This window comes from Lonchura striata, chromosome 12 (assembly GCF_050655825.1).
Source record: "Lonchura striata isolate lonStrDom1 chromosome 12, ASM5065582v1, whole genome shotgun sequence".
In the NCBI taxonomy this organism is placed as follows: Eukaryota; Metazoa; Chordata; class Aves; order Passeriformes; family Estrildidae; genus Lonchura; species Lonchura striata.
This window is the reverse complement of record NC_140714.1, coordinates 18445068-18460378: the sequence shown is the minus strand read 5'-3', so window position 1 is coordinate 18460378 and position 15311 is coordinate 18445068. Positions and strand designations below refer to the sequence as shown.

Here is a 15311-nt window from a genome sequence, read left to right as displayed (position 1 = left end):
GACATTCAGTACCATTTGAATTTCAGCTAAAAATTGACTGTGAATCCATGCAAAAATCAAGGATTAAGCAAAATTAGACTACACTAAGCATGACAACTTGAAAAATGTGGCTGCATTTTGTCAAAATTAATATTGTCATCTATTTTCCTCTATCCCTGCTTCCAATAGCAAGGAGGAATTGTGATGCATTCTATGTTTTACTAAAATATTTCATCTAATTGTACTCATTTAACAGCTTTAACAGTTAGTTCAGAAATGTTCTCACCTCTAAAACAAATACCTGAATATTGTTCTTATTGGTGCCTGAGCTCAAGTTAAATAAAACTCACAGCTATTATAAAGTCTAAAAGCAAGAAAAGAATGAAACAGGAGAGCATGTGAAATTCTGACAAGGCAAAAGCTGGTGCTGATGGATTTTTAAAATATCAGGTTTAAAAAGAAAGGATGTACATTTTCAGCACAGAAATCTACATGAAATATAAGCATGATTATTTTTTAAAATTCATTAGTAAGCTGCTTATTTCCTTGCCAAACATTTTCTTGCAATATCAGCCATTTACTGCTATCTATGAAAGTCATCCTAAACACTGCATTTGTACTGGGCTACAGTGACAATTGTTAAAGAGAAAATAAACAGCTGACGAATATTTCAACTACAGCATCATCTCTAGGTAATAAATCCAGCATAGTTACATTTTTCTTTCACATGGCTCCATTCTAATGAATCATTTCTATTCCCATCCTTCCTAAAAGTCAAATGCAGGGGACATTTTTGAAGCAATTACCATTTGCCTTCTGGCTGTGCAAACTAATAATGCACATTCTCCCTCTCTCACCAACCCACATTTCGTTCCCTGAGTGGGAACTCAGGGCGCACACAGCTTTGTGCGCGCCTGGAACCCAAAAGCAGAACCCAAAACAGCCCAGAGCGATGGCGCGGGGCAGCAGAGGAGCGAGTGCCGTGCCGAGCATCCCTGTGCCCTACCTGGAGGGCTGCAGCCCCGGGCGGCGGCGGACGAGCCGTGCAGGTGAGCGCGGCTCCCGGAGCGGCGCTGGCCATGGGATGAGTGCGGCGCTCCCGCAGCACACCCCGGGGTGTGGCGGCAGGGACACACCTTTCCTGCTTCTCTCCACCCCCTCGAATCGCTGGATCCCCGGCTCCTTCCCGCTGGCGGCACGGGCAGCCTGGGGAAGGGAGGCAGGAGCGGGGAGCTGCGGGCGCTCCGGGAGGCGGCGCCGCCGGCGGGGCGATGCTTTCCTTCCCTTACTGCCAACCCCCAGCAGCAAAATGACGTTCCTGCGGCAAGCACCTTTCTCTCCCTCTCAGGATTTTTCATAGAGGTGCACAGAGAGAAATGAAAGAGAAAACTATTTCTATTTCTGCCCCTCGTTTTTCCCATGTGGAATGTGTTTGGAGAATTGTTTACCTGGAGTGAGTGCTTGGTTGGATTCTGGTGAGGATTGATTGAGCCTGGTGGCCAATCCAACCCACCTGGGGCTGGACGAGAGAGAGAGGGTCAGAGAAAGGAGTATGTAGTTTTGGTATCTTCCTTTTATATAGTATATTAATGTATTTTAACATAGTTATAATAAATAAATCATTCAGCCTTCTGAATTGAGACAGACATGGTCATTTCTTCCCATTGGGCTCGCCTGTATTTACAATACACTGCCCCTTGCAGGGCAGGTGGATTGCCTGGGTTCCCGTGCCGCCGGTGCCCGGGGCACCGTGCCCAGCCCGGGCCGGGTGCGCGCCTCGGGCTGCCGGGGCAGCTCCGAACAGCCGGGAGCCCGCACAGCCCAGCCACGCCAGCGCCTCTGCAGCACCCCGAGCTCAGCAAGGGCTTCTCTCAACCACTCTGAGCAAATGCTGCTGAAAAGGCAGGGAGCCGTCAGTTCCAGCCACCACCTTTTATCTTTTTAGTTATTTATTGCAGTGCTGAAACATAAACCCAGCAGCAAAGGAAGCCTTCACACTGTTATTAAAAGGACACACCACCCAGAGCACCTGGCTCGTTTTGTGGTATATGAATATTTGGGGAAATGAGAGGTAGAGGATTAAATGGGATCAAGCAGAGGATGAAACTGAGTCCCAGCCTCCCTCACCGATCCCTCAACCACTGAGAGCCCAAAAGAGGGGAGGCAGCAAAGCCAGTGCTGCAATTCGCAGCTTCTCTGCCCAGGTTCGGACACCAGGTGTAAGCCTGGCCCTCTGGTTTTGTACAGCTTGAACTGTAACAAGATTTTTCTGTAATCAACATAAATATATTGAAGTACTATTCTAAATGTTGGAGGAAATAAAGGTATAGAGGAAAGGAAAAGAAAGTTCCTACTAGCTCAAATGTTTAGAATGTCCACACAAAAATAAGTGGGACAAGTGGGACAATCCACATTAAAAAACAAACCAATACTTTTATGGAAAAGATACATACACACACTAAGTTACTACTACTATTATTATTATTATTTATTAACCTCAGGCACTTTCTCACAGGTAAACATTTTCTCCCACCAATAAAAAAATTGGCATTAGGAAAATAAAATAATGATAAAATATCCAAAAGTAAGAAAGTTTAGTGCTGCTTTTTTAACTATTGGCTCATTTTCTCAGGAAACATTATTATATTTTAATAATGCAAATTACATTTATCACTGTCACACTATAGAAATTAACTTCTGATTGCTTTAAATTACAGACCTTTGTATCTGTGAAGAGTAACATTTTCTCCTATAAAAGTATAAGGACTTTTAATAGAGTCTAGAGGAATTATATTGTGATATTTTAAAAGAAACACTGTCAGACTTACCTGAGAAAATCAAATCCTGTGAATTAATGCAAGTTTGACTAGGCAGAATTTTAAGAGAGTATTTCACATGTACAGACCTTCCATGTGAAGAAACCAACAGTTCCAGGTCTTTAAATTTTGGGACTGTAAAAAGAGACTCCAAAAATACTCAAAATAGTTTCACCCAACTATTAAAATAAGTGGCTAAAACCTAGATAATTGAGAAATTCAAAAATATGCAGAACAAAATATGGCACTAAACTGCTGGAAAAGTACATTTGTGGCATGCAAATATCTCAAGATAAAAGAAAATTACAGCTGAACGGGAAAGCGGCATGCGCAGCCTTCACAAAATATTATTCTTAAGTACTGAGAGGCAAATGCTGTTGGTGAGAGGACTCATTTCTTAAGTGGGAGTAATAAAGATGATAAAGATCTATTTGTTATGCATTTTAAAATAATTTTTATTCATATTCCAGGTCCAAACAGGAGTCTGAGAAAGAAAGCCCTGAAACTGTGCTGAGCTGCTGGGTTTCAGGTTGCTGTAAACCCCAAACGCTGGAGCCACTCTGCCTTTCTTATGGCAGATTTAAACACCTTCAGCTCACCCTTCCCTGGTGTCCTGCAGGCATTTTACACTGATTTCTCCCGAAATAAACTCACAATTCCATTGGAGAGCTCCCTGCATCCAGCCCAGGCTCTGACATCCCACATCAGCACCCAGGGGAGCCGCCAGGGCTCCCCAGCCCCGCTCAGCTCCGTCCCCAGGAGCAGCTGTGATTTACGAGGGCTTTGCACACTTTGTGCAGAGGGCAAGAAGTGCCCGCAGAAGGCTGGCACAGCCCTGCAGTGCCCCAGTGGCACCGTGACCTGCAGCAGCACCGAGCACACCTGGCGCCTGGCACAGCACAAATGCCAGCCTGTCCCCAGCCAGGAATAACCAGTGCCTGCAGCTGGCACGGGGCTGCTCCCCCATGGGCAGAAGGAAAAATTCACTTCAAAGCAAGCTCTGTATCTTTCTGTATACAAATAAACACTTTTTTTTTTTTTATCCCATTTTCCACAAGGTAAATGTTCACCAGCAGCCCTTCCCAACCTGAGCGGAGCAGGCTAAATTTAAGAATCGAAGGAATTTATTTCCCTTACCTTTGTGGTACTTTCCATTCTGAATAATTCTGAGGCTGTTTTATATAAATTTACAGAGGGGGGAAGAAAAGGGCATTGGGGTGGGGAGTGTTTAAAAATGACAGAAATCAAAGGGGAGAAGTTTGGTTCACAGCATAGGAAAAAGGACATTCAAGACCAATCCGAGATATTATTTTGGGAAAGTCACTTTTGCCACTGCTCTAAAATTTGCATGAAGCTCAGGGTAACCAAATGTTATCTTCACATTATATTATATAATTGTCATTTTAGGCAGATACATTCACATTTTTATTCACATTTTCCTGTACATAAATGTAACTTTCTGGCCTAGATGAATCCGCAAACAGATAAAGTATTGCTTTTTAACCAGGTAGTTTTTAGGAAATTTTTAACAGTAAAACCAGATTTTAAATTTTTAAAGAGTTATATGTAAGATAATAGACAAGAAATATGTATCAAATAATTTTATCAAGGCACAGGCACATGGCTAAAGGAGAGAGAGGAATTTCAAAGAATGAGAAAGGAGGACCGGAGATGATGGAATTTATGTGTGGGGACAAAGAACAAATTAAGTAACAATACTGAGAAACAATTAAATGGAAAATGGTAATAGAAATGGAAATAGGTAATAGAAAAACTAGATTAATTTAATTAATTTATTTTAAACTTTACCTGGTTTTCCATAAATTTAGCAATGTCATTCAAGAATACAACAGCTCATTTAAAATAAACTACTATTTTTAAACAAAAACTGTCTACCAAAAGTCTGAAATTAAAAAAAAAAAAAAAGTGGGCTTGATCCAATCAATACAATCCTATCCATTACAGTTTCAGGGGTGACCTTTACATCAGATCTTTGCATCTTTGTGCAATTCTGATGCACCAATTCTGTGTAAGCAGAGCTGAAAAACGTGTGAGATATGAATTCTGACAAAAGGTGTTTGTAGGCCTTTTACAGCACAGGTGTAAAACCTATGAATTCTGACAAAAGGAGTAAGAACTCTGAATTCTGACCACAGCTATGAGGTGGGGAGCCCACAGCTCTGAAGCCTCAAACCCCAACAACCCAGAGTCTGCCGGAGCCCAGCATCCCGCCAGCTCCCCTGAGCAATGAGCTCCAAAACCCACGTGTGCACAGGGGATTCACCTCACCTCCAGCAAGGGAAAAACAAGCCCAAGTGCACAGATTTTTGTGCTGTTGCAGCAGTACCCAGCTGTCCCACACAGCACATTTTTCAGCCACGCAGAGGCTGAGCACTAATATTTCATGAAGTGTCACGTTACTCCCCCCAGAAGGGGAATGAGACATGCAAGGCACGCCTGGCGTCTCCAGATTTTACAGATAATTGCACAAACCTGTCACAAAGTGCTGACCATCACTGTGATACAGCTCATGGACAAATACACATGTTAGAACTCCACATTTTTATGCAGGTTGGGTATATTTCACATCATGAATGGTAGCTAAATCCCCACAGCAGGGTGTGGCACTGGATGAGCTTTAAGGTCCCTTGCAACCCAAACCATGCTGGGATGTGTTACAAGAGCACAGGGCAGGGAGAGAGGGTTTATTTTTTTTTTTTCCATAAATAGAGGTGAATAAGCAAAACAAAACAATTTTGCTCCACTGACATCTAAAGATTTGTCAACTGGAACCCAAATTTTGATTCAATACTCTCTTGGTAAAATTTATCACTCTCTTTATCCATTCCTTTTATCTGTACTCTTCTCCAGTGTCCATACCACTGTTTGGTTTGTGTCCCGTCAAACATTTCATCAAGCAATATTATTAATCTAAATACATCCAAATATATCTGTCACAACAATGTTTCTCCAATGTAAGAACAGAATTCTTGATTGAGAAGAAAGTTTTAAAAGTAGGTGTTTTCTACTTTCTAAGGCTCCGAAAAAAATACTGTGTTTTTTTCAGAAGAAATAGTCTTTTAAAGTAATTTGTCTGCTTTTTGAAATAGGTAGAACAGCAGAAGACAAAGCTGCAAAACCCCTTTCAACCTCAATAAAACTATCATTTAATCCCATGCTGTGTTACATCTCCTACAGCAAGAGAACAGGATTTAAAGATTGCATTTGTACACTTTTGGGACTGTTCTCACAGTCCCAATCCATCCCCCACCATGCTTTTTCCATAATTATGACAATGAAAATATACAAACTATAATAAGCATGTCCCAAATGTTTGACCCAAACATAAACATCGCTTTAAAAATATCCTCATCCCATTTCACTGACTAATCCCAGATAACAAACCTTGCCCAGATAGAATTAAGTGGTTATTTTCCACAATTTTCATGTTGGAGTTGCCATACTCTGATCCCAGCTGTAAATCCAGCACGACATGCACACGTTGGACAATGCTCTGAGGCACAGGGTGGGATTACTGGGATGTCCTGGATGCAGTGATCCCTGTGGGTCCCTTCCAGCTCAGGATATTCCACATATCCATAAGATATATATATATTCCACATATCCATGAGGATTTGTACAGCAGGAAATGCAGAGTGAGGCTCTGTTCCCTTAATCCAAACACAAGCAGGGCTGACGAGGGTTGAGCATGGAATAATCAGAATAATCTGAATGATCAGAGCCACAGCAGACACCTGACAGCACCATCCTGCATTTCCAGAGCATCAGGGTCAGGAGTGAGGCTGCATTTCCAGAGCAGCTGCAGCTCCTGGAACCTCTCAGGCTCCTCTTGGAGATCTCACAGGTACAGCAGCCACGCAGTTCCCAAAGCCAAGCTCTGGAGCATGGACTGGCAAAAAAACATCTCCCAAGAAACCTCAACAGCAGCTACTGCCTTGTCCAGTTATCCAGTAAAATCAACGTGGAAAAGATCTTGCATCCTTTAATAGCTGCTTTGCTTTGGGGATGAAGGCCAGTTCTAAGACAGAAATCCTGCTCTTTTTAATAAAAATTTAAAAACCCCCACAGAATTCTCAGAATGACCAGGCTGGAAGAGACCTCAAAGACCATAAGTCCAACCCAGCCCCAACACCTCAACTCAACCCTGGCACCCAGTGCCACATCCAGGCTTTGTTAAACCCACCCAGAGATGGGGACTCCACCACCTCCCTGGGCAACCATTCCAGAACTTTATCACTATTTCTGTAAAAATCTTTTTCCTAATATCCAACCTGTGTTTCCCTTGGTGCAGCTTGAGGCTGTGTCCTCTGGTTCTGTCAGTGCTGCCTGGAGAAAGAGACCAACCCCACCTGACCACAGCCACCTTTCAGGGAGTTGTAGAGTGATAAGCTCACCCCTGAGTCTCCTTTTCTCCAGGCTGAACACCCCCAGCTCCCTCAGTCGTTCCTCACAGAGTTTGTGTTCCTAGCCCCTCTCCAGCCTCGTTGCCCACACACATGGAATTAAAAAACTAAGGCATATTTTTAATTAACTATTCAGCAAAAGAGAATTTTCAGCTGGTTCTAGCGCTGGTGGTCACAGCCCTTAACACATGGCATTTCTAGGAAAGTGTGTTTCCCAGTTATCTGAGTGGTGATTGCTTCTGTTTAAAATATTTCTCTTTAATTGCTCAGGGAGCCTAATGCTGCTCAGCATTTAGCAAGGGCAGCACAGCCCCAGCTCTCACCAGCCTCTGCATGGAAGTTTTGCCCCCAGTTACCAGATCAGGTAAAACCAACATCTGAGTGTCCCTATTATGGACCTTTATATTTTACAGATTGAGGGTGACTGCTGGTTAATAAATCATTGTGTTTCTCTGAAAGTCACTAAAATCATTAAATAAAAGTCATCACAATAAAAATGTCACTAAATAAAATTCATCACAATAAAAATGCCTCTCTTTGTGTTCCTTAGAGCACCAAGAGCTGCAGAGATCCCAAAGACCACTCTGCCTTCACAGTCTGCATCCTTGAATTCCCAAAGGAGGAATAAAAGCACTTTCTAAAATGAAATGGAACCTGCAGAATCCTCCTTTCAGACCACTAAAACACGCACACACAAAGATTTTTTTTCAGAAGATGATGCAGGAACACAAAGGAACAGACAATTTGCCCTTACCCCAGTGACCAAAGCTCTCAGGTTATAAAAGCACATGGTGAGGCAGGCATTGCTCCCAAACTGAGGAATGGTTCACACAGACAAGCAGGCATCCAGGCACTGCTTCATCCCTGTGCCACAAAGGCTGAAATCCCAGAATATTTCTCCAGAGCCACTTTGCCAACCATTCCTTGTAAACAAGAAGTGAGCTGAGAGCAAGGGAATGGGCTGGGGGATGAAATTCTGCCCCAGTGACACATTAATGCAAATCAGGGGAGGAGAGATGGATTTCTCATTCCCTGCCTGTGTCTCATCCTGCATCCAACCATTCAGCTGGAAGATGGGAGCCACTCAGCAGCTTGAAAATTTGAATCTCATTGGTCCAGAAGAGCAGAAAGTGTAAATATAAATATATATAAACACAGAATTAAAACATTACCTCCCCTAAGGATGGAACAGTGCAAAGAAAAGTCACTGCCCTTTTCAGACTGACTCTGTCTGAAGATGAGAAACCACTGTAAAACCCCCCCCAATGCCTTCTGGCAGCAATTCCCACCCAGCTGGGGCTCAGGAACAAGCAGGGCATGTAATAAGCTTTCAGTAGTTGCATTCTGAACAAATGAGTTCATTTTCATTTCACCAGGTGGAATTCAGAAATTCTCAGGACAACCATTTAGTTTTGAGATTTGAGATTAATATGAAACCAATCATTCCATATTAAAAATTCAATATGTTCATAATAATAATGAAGTTTATTTTGCTTCTCTTTATCCCCCCAGATTAAATTTAATCCATGCTTATATTGTTTGCCTGAGCATCTGAGCAAAAAAAATCTAGAATTAGGAAATAAAATGCTGACCACTGTGATTTTAAAATAATCTTGAAAATCTCAAAAGAATCTGTTTCCAGTAGAACAAGAAAAATGTTGATACTTACAAAGCATTAAAACATTACAAAAATACAATCTAGCAATCATGAAAGATTGCATTCACTTTTTGTGCAGCATTTTATATTTTTGTGAAATGATTTTAGAACAGCTTAAGACGTCACAAAATTGAAGTGCTACATTTAGTTTGGACAATGGAAAGTCATACTGAAAAGCAGAAGCTTCAATACTAAGAATGCTTACACATAAATAATATGTAAATATCTTAAACCTCATAAATAAAGTATTATGGGTGACTTTGATAAGGAAAACTTCTGCAAGCATCAGTGAAATGTATTAATGGTTTTTTCTATTTAATCTTCTGCACAAAAAAAAGGACATAAATAAGGAAAATAGTGCAGAACGAGAAAATCTATTTCTAAATACACTTTTCTGTTAGAATCACAAGCTCAACATGAGAAGAAGTTCAGGCCAATTCATTCAGGCCTGTGTCACTTTAACAGAGGCCGTTCAAAATTCTCTTAGGATGGCCCCAAAGAACCCTCTGCACATTTCCAAGGATCAGGATGGATTTTGCTTCACTGAAAGTAAATTTTTGAACAGATAAAAAGATTTTAAATGTGCTGAAATCTCCTATGGTTACCCCAGGACAGAAAAACCTAACTTTTCAAACCCTTGGGTTTGTCAGGGCAAAAATAATCTTCATTAAAACAGTGCAAAAAAAAAAAATCCCAAGACATGACTTGAGATTTGGTTTCGTTGGTAATGGGACAAATTTCTGGGTCTGGATTCTCAGTTTTCAATCTGGGCTCTGGACCAGCAATTTGCTCCTGATTTAGAAGAAAAACAAACCCCAAGGGTTCTCTGTTGCACCCTCAGCAGAGTGGGAACGTTCATGCCTCAGCTTTGTGGCAGGGCTGAAATTCCAACATTCTCAGTTCACTCCTCATGACACGTGCCAATATCACAGCAGTTTTTTTCCAACACCAAATTTGTGCCTAAACTGCTTAAAGAAATCACCCAGAAAATTGTCATATTTGACCCTTCTTATTCTATACTGCCAGGAAGAAAAGAGACAGCAAAGGTGAAACTGTCACTCCCCACTATAGCATGAAAAATCATGGATTTGACTACCCAGAAGTTCTGGCTGAAAAACAACTTTGGGTACTCTTGAAGGGCCATGTCCATGTTATATGACAGCTGTAATTTTCAGGAAAATAATTTTTTCCTAATTTTTATTTTTCTTTTAAAAATATATATTTAAAAACATTATTTGAAAAATTTTAGTGTGACAAATTATCCAATGAAAGATTCAATAGCAAAGTCATAATTTGTCCCCCTTCAATCACACCCATGGGAAGCATGGAAATTTTGGGTTTGAGTAACTATTTACTTCCATTTGCTTTTGGCTAGACTGTCAGGAGCTGTAAAAAAACTGCCTTTGCGGGCAGAAAATCTACATTTTGCTGGGGGCAAATTAAATAATATCCTGAACTTCACAAATTGTTTCCATGGCAAACTTAACACCAGTGAAGATGCTCACTGGAAATTTTGGCAAGAGCAGTTGCAGAGAGTTGTTCCCAAGACTGACTTCAAGCTCTTTTGTTCCAGTTTTAAAAGTGACTTTTTAATGCAGGTCTAAGCAAACATTAGAAATTCAGATCCCCAAGTCATCCTCTTTCAGAAAAGAGTGGGGGCCTGCTTGGTTTGGGGTTTTCTGAGTATTTTTCAAAACTGGCACAAGATTCTCCTAAAGCAACAAAACAGATGTAAAAGGAATTCCAGTGGCCCATTTCAAATGTTGAAATCTTGACAGCCAGCTACTCCAGAGTTACTCACAGTAGGAAAAATATTCCTGTGCTCTTTATTGCACCCCTCACCTGTATTATGAACAGGTTACAGCACTGTAACCACATGGCCGTTTAGCTTTTAGAAATAAAACAATAATTCAGATTACAAAATCAGTTTATTCCCTGAAAACCAATGAGAAGCAAGGTGGCAATATTTATTTGATAAACAGACACCCCAGGAAGTGTCAGTCTCTTGGAATACTCCTGCATTTCAATTTAAGTCACTGCTGGTGCTTACCTTGAGAGCACACACCTTCAGAGCTCCTCTTACCACACTGGGATGATCCAAATTCACTTTTCCAGAATTTCTATTCCTGAATAACATCAATGATTTGAGTTTGTTGCAGAATAAAAATGCCTCGTTCACGCTAAGCTCCAAGTTTTGTGAGAACGGTTATTTCTATCAAAATTTGTTCTTGGCATTAACTGAAATAACTTTGCATTTATTTGATCTGGTTTAAGATATTTCCCTGCTATTTCTCTTTCCTGGTTGCTTCTGCCCATCTTCTGATGAAGACCTGCAAACACATCAGGCACGAGGATCTCCTGCAGAGACGTCAGGGTGTGGGGTGTTGCTGGAGCAGGACAAACGTGATGGGTTTTGCCTCTTTTGAAACACTCTGGCCACCGGGCCAGTTCTGCTTGAGTCTTCTCCAGGCTCAGCTGGCCTTTCTCAGACAGACACTGCTGCCCATGGCATCCCAGCTGCAGGAATGGACAGTTCCCTGCCTGCTGGGGAAGGAAATGCTGCAGAGGCTGCAGCAGGAGCTGTCCCCGCTGCGACCCACAGGGTGACAGGGATGTCCCTGCAGTGGCAGCAGGGCTGCCTGTGTCCTGCTCACCTGCTCCTCACACCTCTGCCCCTTCTGCCACCTGCGGCACCTTCCCCCTCACCCCACCCACACCTGCAAAGCCATGGGGACCAGGGGGCTTCTGGAGGAGGGAGATGCTGCAATCCATCCTCCTCCTCCTCCTCCTCGGGAGCAGCTCCGGAGTGAGTCAGGATGAGCTGACAGATCCCCAGGTGTCACCTGGGGCCGTGTCCTTGCCGGGCAGTGACCCCGGGGCACCGAGGAGCTGGAATCAGCTATTTGAAGCTCATTACAATATCGATGGCAAGCTCAAGGGGACGGCCACATTCCCTTAATGCCCAGCGCTCAAAACGCACCTTCCAAAGCCAGGCGTGCTTATCTCCATCCTGCTTCAGCCTGGCTTTTCCTTCTCCTCAGAGGAATCTTTGCAGTTATTGCTCAGTTAACTCGAGAACTGTTCGACAGCACAGCACCTCTTCATTTCCCCTCTGTGCCCATCGGTAATGGTCCCTCCACGCCCCACATCAGAAGGAATTCCCAATAAACGCTGCTGTAATCAGTTTACTACATCCTGTTTATCCCGTTTAGGCTGTACTAAGCATCCCGAGCGGCTTAGAGCTGCTTGATGTCATAGGGCTGGGGCAGCAGCTCTCACCAGACCCAGAGCTGCTCCTCCACATCCCTCCTCAGCTTCGTTTCAAGAAATTGATTTTTAAATTCCTATATGTAGGGACTCGCCTTCCACGTGTTCACCATTGGGAGAGTTCTTGCAGGAGAAATAAAACCCATGGATTTTATATCTATTTCTGTAACTTTAGCACAGCATTGAGCTTTGATCCTGTTTTGAAAGGGCCTTGCTAACATGAAAATGAAGGGACAATAATAGACCTTGTCTCTGGCTGGAAAAGCCATTCAGGCACTGTTGTTTATTATTCCAGGGAAATTGTAGCCACAGACACTTCAAGGAATTGTAGCCACTACTCAGAGACGTGGATTTATTGAAAGAAAGAGCAAATAGATTTACTACACTCCTCTCTCACACAGTGTTTGGGTATTTGCAACATCCACATGGGGCTCAGTGATGGGTGAAAACCACCCTGACCTCTGCAATCCCCTGCTCTGATGGATCCTTTTCTTAAATGCAAGGTGTTTGGGGTTTTTTTCTGGGAATAATACTACTACACATCACAACAGCAGCTTGCTCTGAGTCCAGGAAGGCCCACCTGTGGCCTTTCAATATAAAAATTTGGTTTAAAAGAGAGGGACTTTTTACCCTGTAAAAGTCCTGTAGTAACAGGAAAAGGGGAAAAGTTTTTTAACTGGAGGAGGGAATGTTTATCGAATATTGGGAAGGAATTGTTCCCTGAGAGAATGGTGAAGCCCTGGCACAGGGTACCAAGCAGCTGTGGCTGCCCCTGGCTCCCTGGAAGTGCTCAAGGCCAGGCTGGGATGCCAAGGATGGGGCTTGGAGCAAGCTGGGACAGTGGATGGAGTCTCTGCCCATTGCAGGGGGTAGAACAGGATGAGCTTGAAGGTCCCTCCCAGTCCAAATCATTCTATGATTCCATCTCCTGTATGAACTCTGTGATGACATTTTCACACAGAGAAGAGGGAAAGAAAAAGGAAAAGCTGAACAAACCAACCAGATAAAATTAAAACATATTTTGGAAAAAGTGAAGTTGAAATCATGGCTAAACCCAGACGGTTACAGTTAGAAGCCAAAGGAAGTAAAGCCCAAGTGTTAAACCACCTCCTTAAAGCTGGCATTATACACCCACAGGTGCAGAAGAGTAACCACAGTACAAAGCAGTGCCCTGGCTGCTGCTCCTCCACCAGGAAATCCTCACCTGAGCAATCTTCAGAAACCATTTAAGAAGAGAACAGAAATCCCTCAGGAGAAAACAGATCTGAGGACTGAAACCTGCATCAACCCTTGGAAATTATGCCAGTTTTTGCAGAAATATTCCACCAAAAAGCCTGCAAAGGCAACATAGAGTGTTTAGGAGGGAAAGGTCAATAATTCCAAATCCAGTCACAGTGATTTGGCAAACAATTCTGTTGCTGAATGTTTTTAAAACATTCTAAACTCTAAACAGCTGAAATCCAACAGCTTTGGATGGGCAGATAGGTCACAGCTTTATTTTTTTCACTATCTCTTCTACTGCCACTTTGACCTTTGTTTGCAATCAGAAAAGGACAGAATTTAAATCCAGTCTGGTGGAAGTCCAATAAAATCTGATCTCTTTAGCCCCATTCTCTACAGAAAATCTGCATTGAGTTCACTGTGTATTTTTAGTCTCTTTAATAAAATATCAGACAACAGATCCTAAAAGTTTTTAAATGCTATTATAAATTCTAATACCACCAGGCAATCTGGGCTGAAATTTGGAAGCAGCGATGTCTGACTTGAGGGAAAAGCTCAGAAAAGAAGTTGGGAAGGGAATTTAGTGAGCTAGACAGAAAAATCATACATGGTCTTGTCAGGAGTTAGCTGCAACCTTTCAAACACAGACCACAAAATGGAACTGTGGAGAAAGGGCATAATGGAAGAACATTCCCAAGGAAGTCAACAGGCAGGTACAGGACCTCCATTCCCCACACTGTGCTGACTTTAGCACAGCTGTTGTACAAAACAAAACATCAGAAAGAGCCTGTTTCCCTCCAGTCAGGTTTTGTTGGTTTTTCTAAAACCCCCAACTCTAAGTTTTCTACTCTGTAATATTACACACTTCTAATCAACTACACACACATAATCTCAGTGTTGCCAATCAATTTTGGAATTTTTTGCTATGGCCTCAGGCTAAATGTAGTGTTCTCTTGGGGGTCAGAGTCTTTCAGCACAGAAAGTCTAAAACTCTCAGTATCCAGAACGCTAACAATAATTTCTCACACAAAGCTGGGAAGTTTTCAAAGACTTCTTCCCTGTCTTTCCCCCTCAGCTGCACAAAGATCTGACTGGCAGGACCACAGAGGTTCAGGATCAACCCAGGCCAAAAGCAAACCTCAGGAGTCAGGGATTTTGTTCTGAGGACAAGGTCTCCAAAGAGAAAAGTTTGGTAAGCCCTGAAGGTTTACCAAACCTGAAGGTGTGATGCCTTCACCACAGCTGCTGCAAGAGGCAGGAACCAAGGGCTGGAGAGGAAGCAGCTGTGCTGATCTCCACAGGAATCCCTTTATTCCACATCTTGGGGGGTGGAATTTGGGTTCCTCAAGCCCATCCTTCTTCTGCACCCCTTATGCTGCTGCCCAGTGCCCATTTCTGCTCTGAACGACCTGAGGAGCAGTTTTCTGTACATTCTGCACAGGATCACTGCCCAGAAAGGCTGCAGGAGCTGAGCTGACAGGGTTTGCCCCTGTTCCTCGTGGTGTCCATTTTCCCTGGAATTGCTGTGCCTGCAGGTGGGACACACTCGGTGGAGACAGCAAGTTCCAGCAGGGAGGGAAGTGCTGGCACAAGGATGGGGCATTTTCCTGCTAAACAGAGCTCAGCCTCCCATTTACAGCATCAGGGAAGATGCTAAATGCACAGAAAATCAGTTGTTCTGTTCAAACCATGCTGCCCGTGGCTGCCCTTCCCCTAACCTTGCAATGAATACAGCAGCACCAGGCTGCTCCAAAGGCAGACTACTCATGGCACGTTTTTCCATGAACACTTTTGTGAGTTAATCACACAGTTACCAGCCCCTAAAGGCCTATTTTCAGTGCTGTAGGCCCATCTATTCAGCAAAGGTGTGTGAAGAGTATTGCAGTTCTATACCAATGCAGATGGTCCTGCAGCTCATTTACCCCTCAAAACAATTCCCCCAAACTG

General features: G+C 42.9%; 1 protein-coding gene across 19 annotated transcripts in view; it reads right to left on the bottom strand.

The window, feature by feature from the left end:
• ATP2B2 (ATPase plasma membrane Ca2+ transporting 2) overlaps positions 1-15311 on the bottom strand; it is a 397487-nt gene that overhangs the window by 193085 nt on the left and 189091 nt on the right. Inside the window, exon 1 of one of the 19 annotated variants that reach the window (XM_077786061.2) lies at positions 986-1188. The exons of the other annotated variants lie outside the window; for them this stretch is intronic. The gene's annotated coding sequence lies outside the window, so the exon portion shown is untranslated. Of the gene's footprint in view, positions 1-985; positions 1189-15311 lie in introns of those variants that run through there. 19 annotated transcript variants of the gene reach the window in all.